We start from the raw sequence: 10,834 nt of genomic DNA, 5'->3' as shown, positions 1-10,834 counted from the left end.
CCTCTGCACAGAAAAGATGCAAATATTTACTATTTAGCTGACTCAAAAAATGACCCAAAAGAGGAAAAAGAAGTATTAAAACAATTTAACTGCTGGAGGATGTTGCAGGCAGCAGAACGTTCTCCACGGCGTCTCCAGACTCTGTCACGTCTGTCTCATGTGCTCAGTGTGAACCTGCTTTCATCTGTGAAGAACACAGGGCGCCAGTGGCCAAGTTGCCAATCTTGGTGTTTTCTCTGGTAAACGCCAAACGTCCTGCACGGTGTTGGGCTGTAAACACAACCCCCATCTGTGGACTTCGGGCCCTCATACCTCCCTCATAGAGTCTGTTTCTGACCGTTTGAGCAGACACATGCACATTTGTGGCCTGCTGGAGGTCATGCAGGGCTCTGGCAGGGCTCCTCCTGTTCCTCCTTGTACAAAGGCGGAGGTAGCGTCCTGCTGCTGGGTTGTTGCCCTCCTACGGCCTCCTCCACGTCTCCTGATGTACTGGCCTGTCTCCTGGTAGCACCTCCATGCTCTGGACACTACGCTGACAGACACAGCAAACCTTCTTGCCACAGCTCACATTGATGAGCCATCCTGGATGAGCTGCACTACCTGAGCCACTTGCGTGGGTTGTAGACTCCATCTCATGCTACCACTAGAGTGAAAGCACCACCAGCATTCAAAAGTGACCAAATCATCAGCCAGAAAGCAGGAACTGAGAAGTGGTCTGTGGTCACCACCTGCAGAACCTCCTTTATTGGGGGTGTCTTGCTAACTGCCGATAATTTCCACCTGTTGTCTTTTCCATTTACACAACAGCATGTGGAACTGATTGTTAATCAGTGTTTCTTCCTTAGTGGACAGTTTGATTTCACAGAAGTGTGATTGACTTGGAGTTACATTGTGTTGTTTAAGTGTTCCCTTTATTTTTTTGAGCAGTGTTTCTATATATATATATATATATATATATATATATATATATATATATATATATATATATATATACATGTATGTATATGTTCCCTCACCAACTTTGTAGCCTTCTCCATTCTCTCTCTCATTTTGAGAACTCATTTTTAGAACATCAGTTGCAGTTCCTCCATTACTGCATGTCCACGACTCCTGGAGTACATTTAGGGGACCTCTCACTTGCCAAAAGTTCAAATGCCGAAAACCCGGTTGATGCTTGTGCCACCTCTTGATATACAACAAGAAGAAAAGGCAGTCACCTGTCCCAGTCTTTTCCACTGATAGTAGAAACCTTCTTCAACATGCTCTTCAAGATTCTGTTATACCTTTCCACTAGACCATTAGTCTGGGGGTGGTAGGGCATGGTCCTTATACTCTTTATTACTAACAACTTATAAACCTGCTTAAGTATGTTTGATAAAAGATTAGTTCCCTGGTTGGTCAGTGTTTCTGAGGGGATTCCTACTCTGGAGAACAGCTGAAGTAGTGCACAAGCTATCTGCTTGGCTGTGATGTCTCTAAGAAGGTAAAGCTTCAGGGTAGTGAGTACTGTAGTCAAACACCACTAGAATAAACTAATTACCTGCCTGTGTTCTTTCCAGTGGACCTTTGATGTCCATTGCTGTTCTACTAAAAGGGACATCGATATGGGAAGTGGCTGCAGTGTGAACTTCGGAACATTTTTGCCTCCTGTTAACTGACACACCGAACATGACTGGCAGTAATTGTGCACTTCTGTATAAAGACTCAGCCAGTAAAACCGGCTAAAAATCCTGTCATAGATCTTTTTTAACCCTTTATCAATGCCCCGCCCACAGGAAATTATGACCTACAATCAGAACCTGATCCCACAGAACTTGAGGTACCACTAGCTTCTCTGTTTCAGACTGTGCAGACTTGTGATACAGCAATCCCTCCCGAAGAGTATGACCTTCTCCTACCTGGTTATTGGTAGCCTTACCCTCCTGAGCCAAAACCGCTTGTCTAAAGGCCTCTTTCAGCAACTCATCCTGCTCTTGTAGTTGCTGAAAATCAATGGGTATGTCAGCATCACATTCATCAGGATTTGGCAACACTTGTGACCCAAATTTTGCAACTCCAGCCATTTTCTCTCATCTCCTCCTGCACCTACTCTTCCTTACTTTAACCAGGTTCTCTGTAGGTATATCAGACTCAAAGTATACAACTCTGCCCAGATATTTAGCTCAACTTGTGGTGGAACCATTTTTTTCCACTTAGAAAGAAATACAGTGAACTGATTCTGTGATTCTGGAGCATTAAATCAAATCTTCTGCCTTCTCCGTCCGTTACTAAAAACAGTCTGGCCAGACAGGTCAGATTACTCCACAACCAGGAAGCTATGCTCCACTATTCCTGGAAAAGAGGGAAGATATATGTGTGTGTGCTTTCTGCACATAATGAAAGATGATACAGGAGGGAGAGTGAGAGAGAGACACCAAGAGAATGAAAAGAGAGAGGAGACGGTGAACATGGTTGCATTAAGTCCTAAACCCGATCCTCTAATGCAGACACACAGCATTTATCAGTCATTATTTACACTTTTTCTCACATTTTAACTAAAAGGGTAAAAGAACCAAAGAGCAAACACAGCTGAGACACTTCAAGAGAAACTGCTCAGGAATATTATGTTGTTGAATTTTAACATCACTGTATTAGATGTGCTAATGAAACCAAGTCTTCCTGGCTCTCCTCTGGGTCATTTTCAGGAAGAATCTGGGAATTTTGGAAAGCTGGGATTTCTTTGCTCCCACCTGTCTGTGTCGCAGTTCCTTGGAAACCTGTTGCCCTTTTCTGGTTTGTTTTGTTTGCTTGTTTGTTTATAAAGTGCAACTAAAGTACAGCAAATTGACCCTCCTCTCTAGTTTCAAAGAAAGATGTTCTGGACTGCAGTATTAGTAGTATTAGTAGTATTAGTAGTAGAAAAATTTTCTCTGTGGGTTCATATGGATTTCGCTGCTTCAAAGTTATTATCAGAAAGATTCTGTAATTTGGAGATTCTGGCACACATGACAGGATTCTTCTTAGCAGATTTAGAAGCCACGCACTTAGTGACAACAGACAGACAGATGGCACAATATCTCTCTCTTCTGATCTTATGGTGTGTGTGTGTGCACTCCATGCACTAACCGATTTTTCAGCAAAGTATCAGGATGTTCATGGACAGCATTCTAAATCTGGCGTAGTCAAGTGAGACGTCAGGGTAAACAAACATGGTGGATGAACAGGAAGAAGCAGTGATGGCTGTTTTCAGCCTCCTCTCCAAAACAACACACAAAAGAGAAAAACAACACTGTTACAGTAATGAAACGTTACCAACAGCGTTCCTCTTTTCAGTAACGAGTAATCTGATTACTCTTCCCATCATCAATGTTTATTCTCATTATACATAAATACAAAATTACAACGACAGACATTATTGCCAAAAATATGTTGTGTTACTATAACCAACATTTGTTCATCAGAACACCTTGATCCCTAGACGAGGGGCATGTTTTCCTTCGTTTTTACTCCCTCTTCTGTCAGTCGACTGAGTCAGCTCTCATCTTGACTGTCTTTTGTTCATGTTCATTTTTGTACATGTGAATTACACACAGCTTGCTCAGCTCCTCTCAGAGCACCCCCCACACTACAGGATATGTAGAGTGTCTGACAAAATCTCTCTTAACACGCCCCACACCACAGGAAAATCGGACACAGTGTTGTATGCAAACATCCGACAATCAGGCCCAGCTGGCTTTGATCTTAACGGGGAGATTGGGACAAAAATTGGACCAATTATCCTGTAGTGTATACCTGCCTTTAGACTGCAGGAGACACCAATTCAGTTCAATTCAATTCAATTCAATTCAACTCAACTCAACTCAACCCAACCCAACCCAACCCAGTCCAGTCCAGTCCAGTCCAGTCCAATTCAATTCAATTCAACTCAACTCAACTCAACTCAACTCAGCTCAGCTCAGCTCAGCTCAATTCAATTCAGTTCAATTCAATTCAATTCAATTCAACTCAATTCAATTCAATTCAATTCAATCTTATTCAATTCAATTCAATTCAGTTCAGTTCAGTTCAGTTCAGTTCAATTCAATTCAATTCAATTCAATTCAATTCAACTCAACTCAACTCAACTCAACTCAGTTCAATTCAGTTCAGTTCAGTTCAATTCAATTCAATTCAATTCAATTCAACTCAACTCAACTCAACTCAACTCAACTCAACTCAATTCAATTCAATTCAATCTTATTCAATTCAATTCAATTCAGTTCAATTCAATTCAATTCAATTCAATTCAATTCAATTCAACTCAACTCAACTCAACTCAACTCACCTCAATTCAATTCAATTCAATTCAGTTCAATTCAATTCAATTCAGTTCAGTTCAATTCAATTCAATTCAGTTTTATTTGTATAGGACAGTCTAAGTCATTGTAGTATGATTATAATCACACAAGATGACAGAAACATATTCAAACAAATCCATTATTGGATTAGCATTTTATAACAATTTGTAAATAATAAATACAAATTATATATAAATTGTAATTATTATTCAAATAACTGTTTATAAACCAATTAATAAAAATAACGACCCAGCTAAGAAAGCCAAAAGATTGGATCAAATATTCTTTTTGATTCTATTCTGCATCCTGAGCTGCACGAGGAAACAGTGGAAATGAAAACCTCCATCAGAACCAGAACCAAGAAGGAAAACCTCTTTCAGAACCAGGGCCAGAAAGGAAAACTTCCATCAGAACCAGAAGCACAACCAGGAAGAACAACCATGTTCCTGGACTGGTTGGAAGTGGAGAGGATGGGAAAGAGGCGTAAACAAGCAGCATAACTCTGATCCAGGGAAACACAAATGAATGACAACGTTAGATATTTATACATGAAGAGTAAAGACAGCAGAGAGGAGCCTAGTGCATCATGGGACGCCCCTCCAGCAGAGAGGAGCCCAATGCATCATGGGACGTCCCCCCAGCAGCCTCGGCCTCCAGCAGCAGGACTAAAGGATGGATCAGGGTCACCAAGCCAGACCTGCAATGAGATTGAGCTTCCTGAAGCCAAATTTAGACCCTCTCTGGTTGCACAGAGAGGGTCTAAATAGCTGAAGGTTCTGCCTCCCATTCTACTTTTAGAACCTCCAGGAATCACAAGCAAACCTGCAGTCTGAGAGTAAAGTGGTCTGATGGGAAAATCTGGAGCTCCGAGATCTTCAAGATCCAATGGATCTTGGTCACTAAGAGTTTTATATGTGAGGAGAATAATTTAATTCTATTCTGGATTTAACAGGAAGGTGATAAAGGGAAGATAAAACTAGAGAAATATGATTTCTGTTGATTCTTTTCAGAACCCTTTTGGATCAGATGGAGACTTCTCAGAACATTTTTGGGACAGAACAATAATAACCGGGAATTACAGTCGTCCAGTCTGGAAGTAATAAATCCATGGACCAGTTTTCTGCATCACCCTGAGACAGGATCCTTCTCATTATGAGAAGATTACTTAGGTAAAAGAAGGTGGTTCAAAAACCTTGTTTTATATGTGAGTCAGAGGATCCTGGTCCAGAATAACTCCAACGTTTCTATCTGTAGAACTGGAAAAAAAAAAGGTATATCCAGAGATGTTCACAAGTCCTATTTGCAAGTCCAAGTCAAGTTGTAAGTCTGCCATGAGACACCTGCCCTCTGGTCTGCTGAGAAGATGCATTATAACATGCAAGAAATTCAAAATCTGCTTTCAGCCAGATCTTTAGCATAAACTGACCAAAGCTCTGTCCCTCTCCTCTGGATGATTTCTTATCAAAGAGTTTTTAATGTGAACCAAAATCCATCTGGACCCACAGAGAAAATTTCTGTACTACTAATACTACTAATACTGCAGTCCAGAGCATTTTTCTTTGAAACTAGAGAGGAGGGTCAATTTGCTGTACTTTAGTTGCACTTTATAAACAAACAAACAAACAAACAATATATTAATTATTTTAGATCCAGTACTTTCAGGTCCAATAAATATTCCTTACATTCCTAAATCTGCAACAGCTGGACTTTTCTAATAAATCGACCCAGTAAAACGGCATTGCTCTCAGTTTGGTCCCAGTTTAACGTCATCATGGCAAAGTCACAGATTATGGAAACTGTTCAGTAAAGGTCTCATTCTGTTTCTGAGCACATTCAGTGAAGCCAATCTAATGAAGTTAATATTGTTTTAGTATGACAGTATAACAAGCTAATGTTAATAATGCTTCTAACATAGATGCTAAAATTAGCTTTATATTACAGTGACTAACTTCTCCAGAAGTTTTAAAGTGGATGAAGGTGAATGTGGTGGATCCTGGACTTTTTTAACCACAGATGTTGCATTTTGCAGATCTTTTATTTGTCCCTTTAATTAAATTTTCAGCACCCAAAAGTTACAAAGGTGCTGCGAGAACAGATGTTTTCAGCAGTGATGCCATTGATTTGATTGATTGTGGGTGCAGACTCTTCTATGTTCGTGTTACGTTACGTCAGTGTTATGTCTTGGGAACTGACAGCAGAGAGTACAGAACCCTGAGGAACTCCGTGGCTTACTCTGGGGCATGAGGAAGACTCATCATTTACATGTTACCAGTGAATCCTTTTGCTGTTTTTAAAGTCAGCTAGAGTTAATAGATCCTGATTAAACAGGGTTTATGTATCCAGCATGTATCATCATTGTTGTTTGGAAACACTAATCTCAGGTTGTGGAAAACCAAACCGGCTTATAGCTGGAACCAATTTAGAATAAGCTCTAGGACCAGACCCGAACCAGTTGGGCCACTGGATTGAGAAGGCGGTAATTGGAGCTTTTCAGAATTATTTTCATTTCCTGTTTTTTTCTGTTTTTTCAGGGTTTTTTTTTTCAGTTTTTTTTAATGCCATGAAACCGAAGGAAATCATAAAAGAGACTTAAATAAAACAGAATGGAGGAACGATGTTTACCAAATTAAATGACCTAATTTGTGTTGTACCTCCTCGTACGAGTAAGTCCTCGGACCAAATTTCTTCATTTCCTGTGTTAATAATATTGTTTATGTTTACAAACCTGTTTAAATGTTTTGTTGCTTTCTTTTTATTCATCTGGGGAGAACATTGTGCAAGTGTTAGCTGTGATTTAATAAGTTAGAAGATATTTAGATTAATTGAAAAAATGGTTTGACAAAAGTAAATTGTCACTGAATTAGAAAAAAAAAAACAAAAAAAAAACAGCATATGTTGACTATAAGTCACTCCAGAGTATAAGACACACAGGTCATAAAATGCATCATGAAGAGGAAGAAAAGAAAAAAAAAACACCCTCACAGTCCCCCTTTCAGCTCGACCTCTTTGCCCATTTTTGGATTTTCCGGGACTAACGGAACGCAAGACGCTACCAAGATGGCGACGTTGGGAATCTCCCAACAAGTTTCACTTTTGCTCTTCAGAAACCTACGGGTGACGTCACGGAGGCTCCGTCCATCTTTTCTATGTCTATGGTTCATACACTAAGATATTTTTTGTTTTTGTTTCTTTCTGTGAGTGAGTATCTGTGCTGTTATTGTTGTGATACATTTGTGATGTTTCTTTGATTTGGTTATTATTTAGGAACTCTTGATTACTGTCAACTCAGTTTATACATTTATTTATTTATTTTTTGTAAAAGCCATAGGAAGTTTGGAGTAAAGGGCAGGTGCTTCTTTATGTGATGTTTTTGTCTCTTTCTTCTTTCTGCTTTTGTTTTGCCTGTTATTGTTGTCTTTCTCATTTTTCTGTCCAGTCTGATCAGGTCCATCAGGATTACATAGATTCCATAATTCAAAGAAAAAAACAAAATCAAAAACAAAAAACAACAACAGCAACAAAACCCTCCAGTTAATTAATCAATTAATTAATTGGTTTATTAATTAATCAAATTATCAAGAGCAGCCTTGTACACATAAACCGCTCTTGGCAAACTACTTTGAGAAAGCAAATTTGTTCGGCACACCACTGCGGACGATTATTCTGTTTGCTACAATGCTGGACAGGACAAGTAAAAAAAACAAAACAAAACAAAACAAAACAAAAGAAAAAAGCAAGTTCTTTCATATCTGACCTGATGTGTTGAAGTCTGTTGAAGTTTGTAAAACATTTTTCAAAAAAGTGCTATAAGGTCAGCAGCAGAACTAATGATCACTCAGAGATCTTTGTATTTTACTAGTTATATATAAAGTGCATAAGACTACAAAAGAAAGAGAGAGTAAATATAACTTTTTTCCCTGCAGACCAAACAAAGTGCTGGGTGGATTCAGAGGCTCCATCCAAACCTAACAGTGCTTGGCGCACCATGATGACGTATGTAGTGACAAATCTGCACTTCGAAGTGGACAGATCCTGAATTAGTACTCAGCTTATGTGTTCGACCACGGACACCAGGGGTGCCCAAGTTCAGTCCTCGCGATCTACCATCCTGCAACTTTTAGATGCAACCCGTCTCCAACATAATTGAATCAGATGTCATCTGCATGTCATTCAACTCTGCAGAGGCCTGGTAACGAGCCTGTCATTTGATTCAGGTGTGTTGGAGAAGGGTTGCATCTAAAAGTTGAATGATGGTAGATCTCGAAGACCGGACTTGGGCACCCCTGACGTACACGCTGAACTTCTGGTGGGTGGCAAAATTTGAGTGGGCATACCATTTGCTGGGGGTCTGAAAGTAGACCTATGGGGATCAAGAATAAGGTTTTGCTCGTCAGTGACTGAGTCTGTTTGAGTGGGATCAAGGAAATGGGATTACTTCAGCATGTGCCACACCTGTGTCCTGATGTATGCCAGACTCGCCTCGCTCTTTAATTAATCCAGTGATTCTCGTTAGCTCGTCATGTAACAGGTGTCCAAAAGATTTCCTACTGAGTTTTGCAATATTGTGAAGGTCTCACAGCAACGTTTTTGTGACATCGGTACCCTTCTGACTGAGGGCTGAGTATGGCAAGATTTTCATATCACTTTTTTTTTTTTTTTTTTTTTTAAATCATATCACTTTTACCGTATTTAATGGTGTTCTTTATCTTTTATACATATTTTCTTACCAAAATTATCATCTGATAAAAAAATAATTAATACATTTGACTGGCTATAAATTTATGTCTTAAGGACTGTATTATGTTGTGTTTTTACATGTCCAGATACAAGATATGTCTACGGTCTGGTAAGACATACCTTGGATCTAAAGTTTTTACAATCGTCTTTCTGTCTTTCTCTGCGGTATTTATAGGAACCATATCCTTGAGGAGGTAAGCAGACCACATCTGGTTTCACAAAATCAAGCTCTGGTTTTTCAAAAAAAAAAAAAAAAAAAAAACCTACAGTACATGTATCATAAAATGAAAATAAATAATGATCAGATATGAATACAAATTATTAGTTAACCCATTTCCAGGTATGTCACAGATGTATTTAATACTTGATTGTTTTCTATAAATACACAAAAATAAATGAAATTCAGTATGGTTGGACAGAGTATTGTTTAATTTAATATTGTTTAATAATCACTAAATCATTATTAAATGTTTTTTGTTACATTTGTTTTTAATATCATTCTCTACTTAAACAATACATTTATTTAGGAAATTTCTTTTTTGGCCTCTTAAAAAATCACACACACACACACACACACACACACACACACACACACACACACACACACACACACACACACACACACACACACACACTGGGTGGTGAAAGAACATGGCACAATAGCTTGTTTAACTCAGGATGGCGCTGCATGCAGACTCCGGTGTGTTTGTGTTCACAAACAGTCCTTTTCTCAGGTCATTTTACTAACACTGTTTCCTGTCTGCAATTGTACAATATTTTACAAAACACTTATAGAATGTACACTGAATATTTCTTCTTCACCTATCTTGCTTCCCTCCATGTTTGCTGTTTACTAACTGCTCCCGTTTATTTTAAAAACAAGACATCAAATGATAGTGATGATTTGTTGATGCCTCAAAAATACAGTAATAAACTCTGCAATAATCGATAAAAACCCTGGGTTTCACTGATTTAGCCAGTAGCTGTATCCAACACACACTAACACTGCCGGTGCAGTCGCATTGCAAACGTCTGTCTTGGACCACAAGGCACCCCGGTGAATCTCTACAGCCGTAGTGAGGACACGCCCTCACACATATAGATTTTGCATATCATTAACCTATCATAATAACATGATTAGTTTTATAGGCAGTGATGTACAGATAGTATCAGGACAGTACCGTTACATAGATATCACAATTTAACCAAAATATAACTCAGACAATTATGCTATGAGGCTAACGATATGCTTCTCCCGCTAACTCAGAGTTGGTCACTGGTTTTAATTATTTTTATCCTTTGCTTGATATGAACACATTTTTTAAAGAAATTTGACACATGGATCATACATTATAATATGTTTGTTTTAATTGGATTAATTATTGGACTATAATTATTGAATTGAACTCTGATTGTAAAGGTGTCTTGAGATAGTGTTATTGTGAGTTGGTGAATTGATGTTGATTCAATGGATAAATAAAAAAAAAATCAACTTTTAAGTTCTATGGAAAGTAAAACTGTGCTGCTTTCCAATCCATTTAGAGTTGATGCATTTAAGTCCATTCATTCATCCATCCATGTTTTGCCCTCCAGTTTTCCAGGGATGGGTTGCAGGAGCAGTAGCCTAAGCAGAAAGACTTCCCTTCCCTCTACAAAGACATTACCAGAAACAAAATCCCTCCATTGTATCCTGATTCTTGCTCGGGGTCTCCTCCCTGTGGAGTGTGCCCAGAAAACCTCTTTAGGAAGGTTTCTACCAGGTAAACAGATGCCCGAACCAC

The sequence above is a fragment of the Melanotaenia boesemani genome, chromosome 2 (assembly GCF_017639745.1).
Source record: "Melanotaenia boesemani isolate fMelBoe1 chromosome 2, fMelBoe1.pri, whole genome shotgun sequence".
Lineage (NCBI taxonomy): Eukaryota > Metazoa > Chordata > Actinopteri > Atheriniformes > Melanotaeniidae > Melanotaenia > Melanotaenia boesemani.
The sequence above is the reverse complement of the archived record's forward strand: the minus strand, read 5'-3'. Positions refer to the sequence as shown.